The sequence below is a fragment of the Hoplias malabaricus genome, chromosome X1 (assembly GCF_029633855.1).
Source record: "Hoplias malabaricus isolate fHopMal1 chromosome X1, fHopMal1.hap1, whole genome shotgun sequence".
Lineage (NCBI taxonomy): Eukaryota > Metazoa > Chordata > Actinopteri > Characiformes > Erythrinidae > Hoplias > Hoplias malabaricus.
Window position 1 is genome coordinate 1,540,329 of NC_089818.1, and position 14,680 is coordinate 1,555,008.

Genomic DNA, 14,680 nt, shown 5'->3' on the forward strand with positions numbered 1-14,680 from the left:
ATTGTTTTCATCCTTTCTTTTAGTTTTGTTTGTCAAAAAGATCGGTATCATCGCATACCAGGTCAGTCAATGTGTGTGTGTGTGTTTGTGTGTGTGTGTGAACAGGTGCAGGTGCCTGTAAAAGAGTTTGTACATTGTTCACAGACGAGAATGAGAGGAATGAGAGACTGTGTGACTGAAGTAATTATGTGGGGGTAAATAAGATTAATCATTCGTTGTCTGTAACCCTTATCCAGTTCAGGGCAGCGGTGGGTCTGGAGCCTACCCGGAATCACTGGGCGCAAGGCAGGAACAAACCCTGGAGGAAACCCACACAGACACAGGGAGAACACACCACACTCCTCACAGACAGTCACCCGGAGGAAACCCATGCAGACACAAGGAGAACACACCACACTCCTCACAGACAGTCACCCGGAGGAAACCCACACAGACACAGGGAGAACACACCACACTCCTCAGAGACAGTCACCCAGAGGAAACCCACGCAGACACAGGGAGAACACACCACACTCCTCACAGACAGTCACCCAGAGGAAACCCACACAGACACAGGGAGAACACACCACACTCCTCACAGACAGTCACCCGGAGGAAACCCACACAGACACAGGGAGAACACACCACACTCCTCACAGACAGTCACCCGGAGGAAACCCACGCAGACACAAGGAGAACACACCACACTCCTCACAGACAGTTACCCGGAGGAAACCCACGCAGACACAGGGAGAACACACCACACTCCTCACAGACAGTCACCCAGAGGAAACCCACACAGACACAGGGAGAACACACCACACTCCTTACAGACAGTCACCCAGAGGAAACCCACACAGACACAGGGAGAACACACCACACTCCTCACAGACAGTCACCCAGAGGAAACCCACACAGACACAGGAAGAACACACCACACTCCTCACAGACAGTTACCCGGAGCGGGACTCAAACCCACAACCTCCAGGACCCTGTGGAGCTTATATATAGACCATAAATATAATGGTTATTAATGAAGTAATTTGTGAGTGAATCTGGCTATGTCTCTGTGTGTGTTTTTGAGTGTGTCAGGCCACTGGAAGACACAGGTGGAAAAAGAAGTGAGTTATAGAGGATTATATCTCATATTGCTCTGCTGGAAATAAACACGCTCTAAACGTCTTCTCCAGCTCAGATCCTGCTTCAGACACACCTCATGTGCAAACGTTTCTAGATCTTCCTTCCAGAGTTCAGCTGCGATATAGCAGCGCCCTGGTGCAGTGTGTAACATTACTTGAGATGAGCTGCTCTGGAGCAGCTGCACATGAGCCTAAGGTCACCAGGCTTAATGTCAAGGTTAGAGGGAGAGTATAAAGGTCCTCACGGGTCCTGTGTTCTTAAGTGACTGGGCTCCATTCAGTGCCAGTGATGGAATAATGTAGAGTGGTAAAATTAGATGACCATCTTAGGTGAAGTGCTTCAATTAAAAATAGCTCAGAATCTCTGGTGTCGAGGTGTTTTGCAAATGTGTTTGGATATCGCCAGAGAAATGCCTTAACTCTGACCTAACAAAGTTCTGCATCCTGTATACACACACACACACACACACACACACACACACATCCTCTTTGTGTATACACTCATCTCTCAGGCTGAATGTTTCAGTAATAAAAACATTGAAGCTCAGAATATAAACAGCAGAGGATCAACCATAGCCACGACACTGCATAGTAACACACATACACACACACACACACACACACACAGTCTGTTTCCATGCATTTTGGGGAAATTGATTAGATTTCTATTAAATTTGTGCTTTTTATGAGACTCTAATCCACCTGTAACTCCCCTTTCCCCCTGTTCCTCAGCGCTCAGGACCCCCACAGAGCAGGTGTCATGTGGTTGTGGATCATTCTCAGCGCTGCAGTGACACTGACGTGGTGGTGGTGTGTTAGTGTGTGTTGTGCTGGTGTAGAGTGGATCAGACACAGCAGTGCTGCTGGAGTTTTTAAACCCCTCAGTGTCACTGCTAGTCCACCGACCAAAAACATCCAGCCGACAGCGTCCTGTGTCACTGATGAAGGACTAGAGGACGAGCGACACACACTGTGCAGCGACAGATGAGCTACTGTCTCTGACTCTACATCTACAAGGTGGACCAACGAGGGAGGAGTGTCTCACAGAGTGGACAGAGAGTGGACACAGGGTTTAAAAACTCCAGCAGCACTGCTGTGTCTGATCCACTCTACACCAGCACAACACACACTAACACACCACCACCACGTCAGTGTCACTGCAGCGCTGAGAATGATCCACCACCACATCACACCTGCTCTGTGGGGGTCCTGAGCGCTGAGGATGCTGAGGAGATGGGGGTAATAATGTATGCATAGAAACAGATGGACAACAGTCTGTAACTGTATAACCACAAAGTGCTCCTGTGTGGTCAGTGGAGCTGGACAACGTAGGAATAGTAGAAACAAGGAGGTGGCTTTAATGTTATGGTTGGTGGTTTTATAATTGAATTTCTATTAAAAGTATCTAGGGAGAGAAATAAGTTGTAAATCAATGGCACTGGTGATGTTTAAACACCATGTGCATCACCATGGAGAAACATACACACACACACACATACATCCCAGTGAAGGTACCAGTAATTAAAGCCTAAATGCTCTGTAAGCTACTGACGTCCTGAGAGAGTGTGTGAGCTGTGGTCAGTGGAACTTCTCTGACCATCCAGCATCTATCAGCTCAGGAACTGAAGTGTGTAGCGAGTAGTGGGTGCTTCAGTCACAATGCAGCAGAGCAACAACACAGCGTCTTTTCACATGTGAATTATACTAAAATACGTGAACTATAAAGTATAATTAGTCACTTCCCACCTCTGCCTTCAACAACAACAACAACAACAACAACAATGTACACTGAGGTTTATCTGACTGCAATAGACAGAGAGGTGGATATAGAGGCAGACAGAGAGGTGGATATAGAGGCAGACAAAGAGGTGGACATAGAGGCAGACAGGTGGATATAGAGGCAGACAGAGGTAGATAGAGAGGCAGACAGAGAGGTGGATAAAGAGGCAGACAGAGAGGTAGATATAGAGGCAGACAGAGGTGGATATAGAGGCAGACAGAGAGGTGCATATAGAGGCAGACAGAGAGGTAGAGAGAGAGGCAGACAGAGAGGTGGATATAGAGGCAGACAGAGAGGTGCATATAGAGGCAGACAGAGAGGTAGAGAGAGAGGCAGACAGAGAGGTGGATATATAGGCAGACAGAGAGGTGGATAGAGAGGTGGATAGAGAGGCAGACAGAGGTAGATAGAGAGGCAGACAGAGAGGTGGATATAGAGGCAGACAGAGAGGTGGATATAGAGGCGGATATAGAGGCAGACAGAGAGGTGCATATAGAGGCAGACAGAGAGGCAGACAGAGAGGTGGATATAGAGGCAGACAGAGAGGTGGATAGAGAGGCAGACAGAGGTAGATAGAGAGGCAGACAGAGCGGTGGATATAGAGGCAGACAGAGAGGTGGATATAGAGGCAGACAGAGAGGTGGATATAGAGGCGGATATAGAGGCAGACAGAGAGGTGCATATAGAGGCAGACAGAGAGGTAGAGAGAGAGGCAGACAGAGAGGTGGATATAGAGGCAGACAGAGAGGTGGATAGAGAGGCAGACAGAGGTAGATAGAGAGGCAGACAGAGAGGTGGATAGAGAGGCAGACAGAGAGGTGGATATAGAGGCAGACAGAGGTGGATATAGAGGCAGACAGAGGTGGATAAAGAGGCAGACAGAGAGGTAGAGAGAGAGGCAGACAGAGGTAGATATAGAGGCAGACAGAGAGGTGCATATAGAGGCAGACAGAGAGGTAGAGAGAGAGGCAGACAGAGAGGTGGACATAGAGGCAGACAGAGAGGTGGATATAGAGACAGACAGAGGTGGATATAGAGGCAGACAGAGAGGTGGATATAGAGGCAGACAGAGGTAGATAGAGAGGCAGACAGAGAGGTGGATAAAGAGGCAGACAGAGAGGTAGATATAGAGGCAGACAGAGAGGTGGATATAGAGGCAGACAGAGGTGGATATAGAGGCAGACAGAGGTAGAGAGAGGCAGACAGAGAGGTGGATAAAGAGGCAGACAGAGAGGTAGATATAGAGGCAGACAGAGGTAGATATACATCCTAAGCAAAGTGGGGAGAGTATTCTCACTCCAGTAAAAGTCTTTTGAGACTGGGTAAAATACTGACTACAGTGAAGGTACCAGTAATTAAAGCCTAAATGCTCTGTAAGCTACTGACGTCCTGAGAGAGTGTGTGAGCTGTGGTCAGTGGAACTTCTCTGACCATCCAGCATCTATCAGCTCAGGAACTGAAGTGTGTAGCGAGTAGTGGGTGCTTCAGTCACAATGCAGCAGAGCAACAACACAGCGTCTTTTCACATGTGAATTATACTTAAATACGTGAACTATAAAGTATAATTAGTCACTTCCCACCTCTGCCTTCAACAACAACAACAAAAACAACAATGTACACTGAGGTTTATCTGACTGCAATAGACAGAGAGGTGGATATAGAGAGGTAGAGAGAGAGGTAGAGAGAGAGGCAGACAGAGAGGTGGATATAGAGGCAGACAGAGAGGTGCATATAGAGGCAGACAGAGAGGTAGAGAGAGAGGCAGACAGAGAGGTGGATATATAGGCAGACAGAGAGGTGGATAGAGAGGTGGATAGAGAGGCAGACAGAGGTAGATAGAGAGGCAGACAGAGAGGTGGATATAGAGGCAGACAGAGAGGTGGATATAGAGGCGGATATAGAGGCAGACAGAGAGGTGCATATAGAGGCAGACAGAGAGGCAGACAGAGAGGTGGATATAGAGGCAGACAGAGAGGTGGATAGAGAGGCAGACAGAGGTAGATAGAGAGGCAGACAGAGCGGTGGATATAGAGGCAGACAGAGAGGTGGATATAGAGGCAGACAGAGAGGTGGATATAGAGGCGGATATAGAGGCAGACAGAGAGGTGCATATAGAGGCAGACAGAGAGGTAGAGAGAGAGGCAGACAGAGAGGTGGATATAGAGGCAGACAGAGAGGTGGATAGAGAGGCAGACAGAGGTAGATAGAGAGGCAGACAGAGAGGTGGATAGAGAGGCAGACAGAGAGGTGGATATAGAGGCAGACAGAGGTGGATATAGAGGCAGACAGAGGTGGATAAAGAGGCAGACAGAGAGGTAGAGAGAGAGGCAGACAGAGGTAGATATAGAGGCAGACAGAGAGGTGCATATAGAGGCAGACAGAGAGGTAGAGAGAGAGGCAGACAGAGAGGTGGACATAGAGGCAGACAGAGAGGTGGATATAGAGACAGACAGAGGTGGATATAGAGGCAGACAGAGAGGTGGATATAGAGGCAGACAGAGGTAGATAGAGAGGCAGACAGAGAGGTGGATAAAGAGGCAGACAGAGAGGTAGATATAGAGGCAGACAGAGAGGTGGATATAGAGGCAGACAGAGGTGGATATAGAGGCAGACAGAGGTAGAGAGAGGCAGACAGAGAGGTGGATAAAGAGGCAGACAGAGAGGTAGATATAGAGGCAGACAGAGGTAGATAGAGAGGCAGACAGAGAGGTGGATAAAGAGGCAGACAGAGAGGTAGATATAGAGGCAGACAGAGGTGGATATAGAGGCAGACAGAGAGGTGCATATAGAGGCAGACAGAGAGGTAGAGAGAGAGGCAGACAGAGAGGTGGATATAGAGGCAGACAGAGAGGTGGATATAGAGGCAGACGGAGAGGTGCATATAGAGGCAGACAGAGAGGTAGAGAGAGAGGCAGACAGAGAGGTGGATATAGAGGCAGACAGAGAGGTAGATATAGAGGCAGACAGAGGTGGATATAGAGGCAGACAGAGGTGGATATAGAGGCAGACAGAGAGGTAGAGAGAGAGGCAGACAGAGAGGTGGACAGACAGGTTGCTCTGTTGATAAAGTGTTGGGGCAACTTTGAGAAGGCTTTACCCTAGATATTGGAACTTTTCTGTGAGGATTTGATGGTTTTCATGGGTCCATATAAACATTAGTGAGGTCAGGGGCTGAAGATTAGCTCTGTATCATAAACACCACTCTGAATTGTCCCAGAGTTATTGGATGGAGCTCCATCCCTCCAGAGAACACATTTCATTTGGCGTGTCTCTGTGTGTATTATCCACAATGTGTTCACAATAATGCGGCTTCAGGCAGCAGAGTTTTTCCAAGGTAACAGGTGTCTATGAACATTTGAATATGTAGATTATGTGAAAACTGTAACTTTAAGAGAGTCAAGGATGTAAATTTACAGGTGGACGGCGCTTCTGTTTTTTGTATAAAAATGCTCTAAGGGCATTGTGACACTGCACAAAATCATTTGTTTTGTTTGTGAGTTTTGAATATCTGAATCACCTGTTTACATCTGACACCAACACTACCCTCGGTCTCTATCTAGCTATCTCTATCTGTCTCTCTCTTTCTCTCTCTTACACACACACACACACACACACACACACACACACACAAATTCTTAGGATGCCCCCAGTATCCTTATTTTAAAATAGCTAATAAAATGCTATGGACACACACACTGACAAACTCACATCTGAGGGGGCCATTATGGACAGGTGGGGTCAGTGGGACTCTGATCTCTGATTGGCTGTTGCCGTAGGTATCATATGACATTCTGCCATTCTGACTCCTTCATCCCAAAAGTCTGGGCCATTGCCATAGCAACTTGGAGAGAAATTCCATGATGAAACATAAGCAATATCTTCGTAGTCAAATCACAATCATTTACTATTTTAATCAGTGTGGACCTGTGATGCAGAAATCCTAGCAAACAAACCACTCTGAAACCCCTCTGAAACCCCCTCTGAAACTGGTTCTGCTCTGCCCTTAGAACAACGCTGAATCATGGGCTCCTTGGTTCCTTCCTTGGCTCAAAGGTCAACATGCATTACACCCTGCTATAAAATATCCCAGACCTTCACATGCACCACAGTTAGTCACTATTATAATTGTGATCATCAGTGTTATTCACTTCATCTTCATGTTTTGGCTCTCTCTCTCTCACACACACACACACACACACACACAAACACACACACTGTTTTAAGGTCCATTGAGAAAGCTGTATGACTGAAAGTGTATCAGAGAAGTTTGACTTTCACTGCCCATGTAAAATGAACAAATACGCACACACACACACACACACACACACACACACACACACATGCACGCACACCCACACGCATACACACACACAGACAGACACACACACACACACACACACAGATCTGCTCACTCGCCCTGCCTCCACCTGTCAGTGAAATTCTCTTCTCTCAATTAATATATAATATTAATAATTTTTATCCTATATTTATTACTGTATAAAGCCTCTCCACTCAAGGCACATCATTCTAGGCATTATATCTAATATTTCCCACTATGATATCATGAGTAAAACACTGAAAAATTCTTCAAATTATTACATATTTCTAGACATTTTTAATTGTTGTAAAACATTTCGCAGAAAGGAAGTGTTTTATTTCACTGGCAGAAAGTGTAGCTTGTTTCAATCCTCGTTTAAAAGTAAACAGCGCTGTTATAAACAAGTAAAAATTCCTGCTGATGGAATGAGATCACTTTAAACAAGCAGAAATCTCTTAATAATATTCTCACAGTCAACGTCACCTGAAAAAAAAAAACGAGATATCAACAGGATTTTAAGATGATTTCACTCAATAAAAGATTTTTTGGATCTGGAATTTTACATCTCTGTGTGTTGCTGAGTGAAAGGCTGAGTGTAATGCAGTATAAATGAAAAAGGGAGCCATTTTAGATTCAGCCATAAAGCTCCTCTGGAGGAGCCCTAGCCACCATTTTCAGACTCTCTCTCTCTCTCTCTGACTGCAGTACCAAATCCTTTCTTGTTCTGGTCACATGACCCAAACAGGTGTGACCCAAATTCATCGGACAGGTATCAGGCGTCCTCAAATCATTTTCCTTCCAATGAGCAAAAGAGATTTGTCCTTAATATTTCTGTAGTTCCAGCTGAATATCTCTGTAGTTTCTCCTTAATGTCTTGGCTTTTCCTCCTTATTTCTCTCAAGTGTTTTCATAATATATCTGTGGTTTTTACTTAATAGCTGTGCATTTTCTCCTTAATATCTCTGTTGTATCTCCTTAATATCTCTTTAGTTTCTTCTTAATATCTTTTCAGTTCCTCCTTAATATCTCTGTAGTGTCTCCTTAATATGTCTTTAGTTTCTCCTTAATATCTCTTTAGTTTCTCCTTAATATCTTTGTGGTGTCTGCTTAATATCTCTTTAGTTTCTTCTTAATATCTCTGTAGTGTCTCCTTAATATCTCTTTAGTTTCTTCTTAATATCTTTTCAGTTCCTCCTTAATATCTCTGTAGTGTCTCCTTAATATCTCTTTAGTTTCTCCTTAATATCTCTTCAGTTCCTCCTTAATATATCTGTAGTGTCTCCTTAATATGTCTTTAGTTTCTCCTTAATAACTTTGTGGTGTCTGGTTAATATCTCTTTAGTTTCTCCTTAATATCTCTGTAGTGTCTCCTTAATATCTCTTTAGTTTCTTCTTAATATCTTTTCAGTTCCTCCTTAATATCTCTGTAGTGTCTTTTTAATATCTCTTTAGTGTCTTTTTAATATCTCTTTAGTTTCTTTTTAATATCTCTTCAGTTCCTCCTTAATATCTCTGTAGTGTCTCCTTAATAAGTTTTATTGGAGATCTCAGCAGCTGAAATTAAAGACAGAACTCAGCCATTTCTCATTAGCACTAAAAACCTTCTCAGTTTTGATGCTGAAAATAACCTTAATGTTTTTATTTCTACACAAGAGTCTCACGTCTCCTTTCAGTCTAATGCTTTTTTCTCCTGAGGACGTTTAGGAGAAACACTGTAAAGCCTCTTGAGTCATTAACGAGTAACATTTGAGCAGTAAGCTTGTTCTCTGGGGAGTTATGTAATCGCATTTGCCCTAGGACCCAGGAACCACTCGGGTTTGAACTGTGCAGAGTCAGTCATTGTCCTGTGGAGTGAGTTTATTGGAAGCCGTGGACCTCGTTTTCGTCTCCTCAGCACACAGCGTGTAAACTCAGACATTAGTCTGGTGAGACGGAACCATAGTCATTACTGAGTGTCTAGGACCTTCTTCTCATTTGTTTATATGGATGGTCAGGTCTTTCTTCCAAGATAAAGCAGAGGCGACGAGGTCATCTATAGAGAGCCTTCATTAAAGCAGTGAGGAATAACAGCAGAGGATCTTCTCATTACTGCTTTTACCCTCCACTCATTTAAACCTCCAAAGTTCAGTCTCCAAAGTTGGTTTTTCATTTTCCTCTCCTCCCGATCCATGGAAACCCAAGCACATTGTTAAGCTGCCAGCTTTGGGCTTCTGCTTTTGTCTCAGTTTTATTTGCTCAGTGTGGGGTCTGTTCTCTCCAGCTCCAGGTCTTTTACACCTAGACGTGTGGGTGCTGGGGCAGGCAGTCGATTTCTCATTCAGAGAAACAGCAGCAGCTTCTTCTTTCTTTGACTTTCTTCTTTTGTGTCTATTTCCTTTTCTCAGTTCTGGTTTCCTCTTTCCAGCGACACATCCTTTCAAACCCATGGTGTTGCAGTGTTCTTCTTTCAGTGGAAGAATAGAAGCAGACAGAGGATCTGGTTTTTCTATGGGGTTTATATTTGTCGTGCAATAAACTCCTACACACTTGAAAATGATGGTTCTACAAGGGTTCTTTAGTAAAGAAAATGGTTCTGTATAGAGTCCTGAACAGCTGAAGAACTTTTTGCATGATTAGAGGGCTCTTCAGACTGATGGAGAATATGTTGTAGATGGTTCTATACGGCACTAAAAACAGTTTCCTATTGTAACAAGCTTGACATTGTAACGGTAAAGGAGCCGTTTGTTGGCGACGTAAAGAAAGAAACAAGCCCCACTCTCGTATCAGATCTGAACAGATCCATAACTGTCTTTGTCCATCCTTCCACTCTGAGAAGAACAACTTGGAACTATGGGTTTGAAAAGATGCAGAGCTGGAGAGAAGAAGCCCGAACTTAGAAATAGATACATAAGAAGAAATCTAACAAAAATGAAGCAAAACCATGGACTAACCGCCCCACAGCCCAGACCTCCACATCACTGAATAGGTTTGGGATTTTGACCGAACATTGGAGCACAGTAAAGCAGTGCTGCAGGGAGAGTTCCTCCATCTGTCTCTCTCTCTCTCTCTCTCTCTCTCTCTCTCTCTCTCCATCTGTCTCTCTCTCTCTCTCTCTCTCTCTCTCATCTGTCTTTCCTCTTTCACTCCATCTTCAAATCTTTCTCCAACTCTCTCAATCCCTGTCATCCCTCTTTCATTTACTCCATTACTCCTCTGCATCTCCATCCCACCCTTTTTCCATCTCATTTCTCTTTATCTCCATCTCTCTCTTCATCTGTCCTGTCTCTCTATCTTATCTCTTTCTCTCTCCATCTCTCTCTCTCTCATCTCCATCTCGTTCCCCATTTCCATCTCTCTCTCCATCTCATCTCTCTCTCATCTCCATCTCTTTCCCCATTTCTTTCTCTCTCTAGCTCATTTCTTTCATTCTCTCCATCTCTCTCTCTCCATCTCCATCTCTTTCCCCATCTCTATCTCTCTCTCCAGCTCATGTCCATCTCTCCTGTGTCTCTCCACCTCCCCATCGCCATCATGTTCTATCTCCATCTCAATCTCAATTTTCTCCTCTGTTTTTCATCCTCTTTCTCCATCTCTAAATTAACCATTTCCCCTCACTTCTGTCAACCTAAATCACCATAAACATTTCACTGTTGTTGTGCATGGGAATACATATAAACACACACACACACACACACACAGGCAACATTGTGTAAAACCAGTTCATGTGCATGGCAGTTCTGAGCCTCTGTGCGCGAGTGTGTGTGGGTTTAATATTCCACACATGCCTCTACACCCAGCCCCCACTCATGCACAGAGCTGAAGCCGGCATTTTATTCAATTTTAGGTTCCACCTTAAACTCCCTACAATTTCGGTCCATCTCCAATGATTCAGACCCAGAGAACTTTATGCAAATTCGCTGCATAGCTTCCTTTTGCATGATCCACCCTCAGGTTGCAGGACTGTGGTAAGTGACAACGCTATTTCAAAGTTCTCCCGAGTCCATGTGGCTATGTTCATCTCAAAGAACACCTCTACCCCCTGAGGTCTCAGAGCTCAGTGCACGTTCAGCAGCGGTTTCCACCCTTGCCCTTTGTGCACCGAGATGTCCCCTGACTCCCGCAATCGTTTCCTGATATACACTGTAGCAGGGGGAAGACAAACGCTTTACAATCTCACATCTGAGCAGATGATGAGAAATTGTGGCTTTAAATTATGAGCAACGACCTATTTTTGTTTTCAGAGACAGAGCCTTTAGTGAATGTGGCTTTAATATTTACCAGCATCTGAAAAAATACATTTTTCACCATTAATTTGACTCTGTCCCACATTTTTTGGAGTGAGTTGCAGGTAAATGTTTATATAAATGTTTCTATTTGCTCATATTTAACAAACAGAATTACAGTTGTCACAGAAAGCAGTGGAAATCTTGTCGTTGTTCTTTTGTCTGTTCAAGTGAATTAACAAATGGCAGACTTCAGGTTTGTGTCCCATCGTTTCTGTGAATGGAGTTACGTTAATTGGATGTATGTGGCTTTAAAGGCACCATGCTCTGTGCCAAACATGAGCTACACTTTTTAAAGTCCTCCAGCAGTGGGATGTGGATCACAGGAACTGTGTTCTCTGGAGTGATGAAGCTCATATCTTTGGGAAGAGATGGAGTGATTGTGGTGACCAGGCCTCAGTAATATTTATGTGGCTAAAAGTCTTCAAATCCTCACAGCAATTTTTTTCTCTTTTCTCCTCTCCTCTCCTCTCTTCTCTGCTCCTCTCCTTTCATCTTCTCTCATCTTCTCTCTCTTGCTTCTGCTCCTCTCCCCTCCCCTATTCCTCCTTTCTGCTCGTCTTCTCTTCTCTTCTCTTTTCTCATTTTCCCTCTTCTCTTCACTTCTCTTTCTTCACTTCACTTCTGTTCTTTTCACTTCTCTTCTTCTTCTCTTCACTTCTCGTCTCCTTTTCTCTTCTTTTCTTTTTTCTTTATCCTGCTTCTCTTCTCTTCTCTTCTCATCTCTGCTCCTCTTCATTTCTGTTCTTTTTCCTCTCCTGCCCTGTCCTCTGCCTCTCTCCTTTCATCTCCTATTCTCTTCTCATTCTCTTCTCCTGCTCTCTTCCCCTCCTCCTATTGCCCCCCCCCCCCCCCCCCCCCCCTCCCACTGCTTCGCTGTTGGAAGCTGCGCACCACGCTCTGATTTTACCATCATTTGAAGCAGTAGTGTAGAGGAGTTGATTTATTTGCGAGCGACTGAAAGGAAGTGATTCTGTCGGCGGAGGGATATTTAAGTGTTTCATTGATGGTGCCATTCTTTTTTTTTTTTTTTTTTTTTATGAGCGCGCGCTCGGAGCAGAGGCGGCGCGCGCGAGCGTCTGGTCTCTCGTCTCATTGTCTGCAGCAGCGTCTCTTCACAGAGCTCCGAGCTGAAGCGCGCGCGGGGGCTCGGTCAGAGCGAGGCGCCAAAGCAGAGCACTTTTTAAAACACAACAAACACAATTAAAAGCCTCCAGGAGCGAGCAAGACACGCACACGCACAAAAAGACACCCATTCTCCCATCTCCATCCACACCCTGCGCGGACTGCGCATGCGCCAAACTGAGACAAAGGATGGAGAAATAACTGATAGAATTCGGCATAAAGAGCATCACATGCGTCACCAGACAGAAGCGTGGGCTTTAAAACAGAGGAAATTGTGCAAACGTGTAGTGCACATATGTGTATATATATATATTGCAATTTATGATTTATGCATAAATTAAACATCAAAGACAACACAGTTATTGCAATTATTAACCCGTGTTTTCTTACTGTTATAACGCATACATTACGCGTAATTTATTGTGTGTTACTGGGAGCGTGTGTGTGTGTGAGCGCGCGGGAGGGGGGGGGGGCAGTTAGACCGCTGCAAAACGTGTCTCACCTCCACACTGAGACAAAGGGGTGTGGTGGAGATACGCGTTTTTGCTTCTGTGTTTGGCTTTGTTTGGTTTTCTCCCTCAGAGCACAGCCACGCAGCAGCAGAGCCCGGAGAGCTTATGCAAATTATGTAAATCATATTTAAATAGGGTGCCTGTGGTATTTTCAGCATCCCCAGGAGCACAACAACGGCGCAACAAGGGGCTCTAGTGCAATAAGCTACGGCTGTGCGCGCACGAGGCTGGTGCGGGTACACGCCCCTCTCGCGCTCGAGCCTTAACTCCTCGGAAATCACAGGCTGTGATCGATAATCCCCGGATCACCGTGAGCGCGATGAGCGGAGAGCCTCAGAACAAAGCGTCAGAAAAAGAAAAGGACTCTCGAGTGAAACGATATTCATAAAAATGTCACTAATCGAAGCCTAACGATAGCGAATAATATATGCGCTTTTCTAAATGGATCCTTTCTTACCGGTAGGCGGTGGTCTTTCGTGCGTCTGTCTCGCGCTTCTCGCTTCTCGCTTTTCCCTCGTGCGCGTGGCGGCGGATGGCGCGTGTACTCAGGGCTGGCCAGTCTAAAGCTCGCGCTGCATTTCGCTTTCGCGCGCGCACACTCTCGCGCATGGAGGTGGTTGATGGGGTGGGAGGAGGGAGGAGGGGCTCGAGGTGGGGGTTGGGGGGGGGGGTGATGCGCGTGCTCGCGCCTCCAGCTGGGACAGATCAAACGCAGCGGCGATATTAGCAGATATTAGGTGTCCATACATGTGTAGACACCACTTAAACTTAAAGGTGCAATACTCGTGGCTGAAGCACAAAATGGAGTGCTCCGGAGCAGCTGCACATGAACTTAAACTGTATTAAATAAAGCCCCCCAGCACTGGATTGTGGAGCACTGGATTCTCTGAAGTCATGGACCCATTAAAGTTCCTCTAATGTTCTTGTGGCTGAATGCCATCCAGTTCTCACAGACAATGCGTGTCACAGTGTAAAGCCTTCCAATTAAAGAAAAACATCCCTGATTAATAACATTCACTACAGAAGAGATGTTGGATGAGACAGCAGGAAGTGTCACTATCACACAGCTCCAGAGTCCTGGGATTGTGGGTTCAAAACCTGCTCGGGTAACTGTCTGAGGGATTTGAGGTCTCACTGTGTCTGCATGGGTTTCCTCCAGGGGCTCCAGTTTCCTCCCATAGTCCAATACATTCATTCATTCATTGTCTGTAACTGCTTTTCCGGAGCCTATCTGGAATCACTGCGTGTAAGGCAGAAATACACCCTGGAGGGGGCGCCAGTCGTTCACAGGGCGACACACTCACACACCCTGTGATTCCCAGTGTGACCCTGAACTAGATGAAGCAGAGTAAAATAAAAATTAAAAATGTTGGATGAGGAGGTGTCCACATATTTTTGTCCATATAGTGTGTGCTGAATTTACTGATTGGTTAAGTCAAGTGGCCTGATGTAAAGTGGCATGTGAGAGATCTTATTAATAAGTCAGTTAAATGTAAGATAAATAAATTGATTCATATATTTCTCCTTTATTTCTAAACAAGAAATAAATATGTTTTCACTTTAAT

The 14,680-nt window shown here is 45.1% G+C and overlaps 1 protein-coding gene across 1 annotated transcript in view; it reads right to left on the reverse strand.

Annotated features, from left to right (window-relative positions):
• LOC136675855 (brain acid soluble protein 1 homolog) overlaps positions 1-13,707 on the reverse strand; it is a 26,546-nt gene extending 12,839 nt beyond the window's left edge. Inside the window, exon 1 of the mRNA XM_066652633.1 lies at positions 13,573-13,707. The gene's annotated coding sequence lies outside the window, so the exon portion shown is untranslated. The remainder of the gene's footprint in view (positions 1-13,572) is intronic.
• Positions 13,708-14,680: the final 973 nt, after the last annotated feature.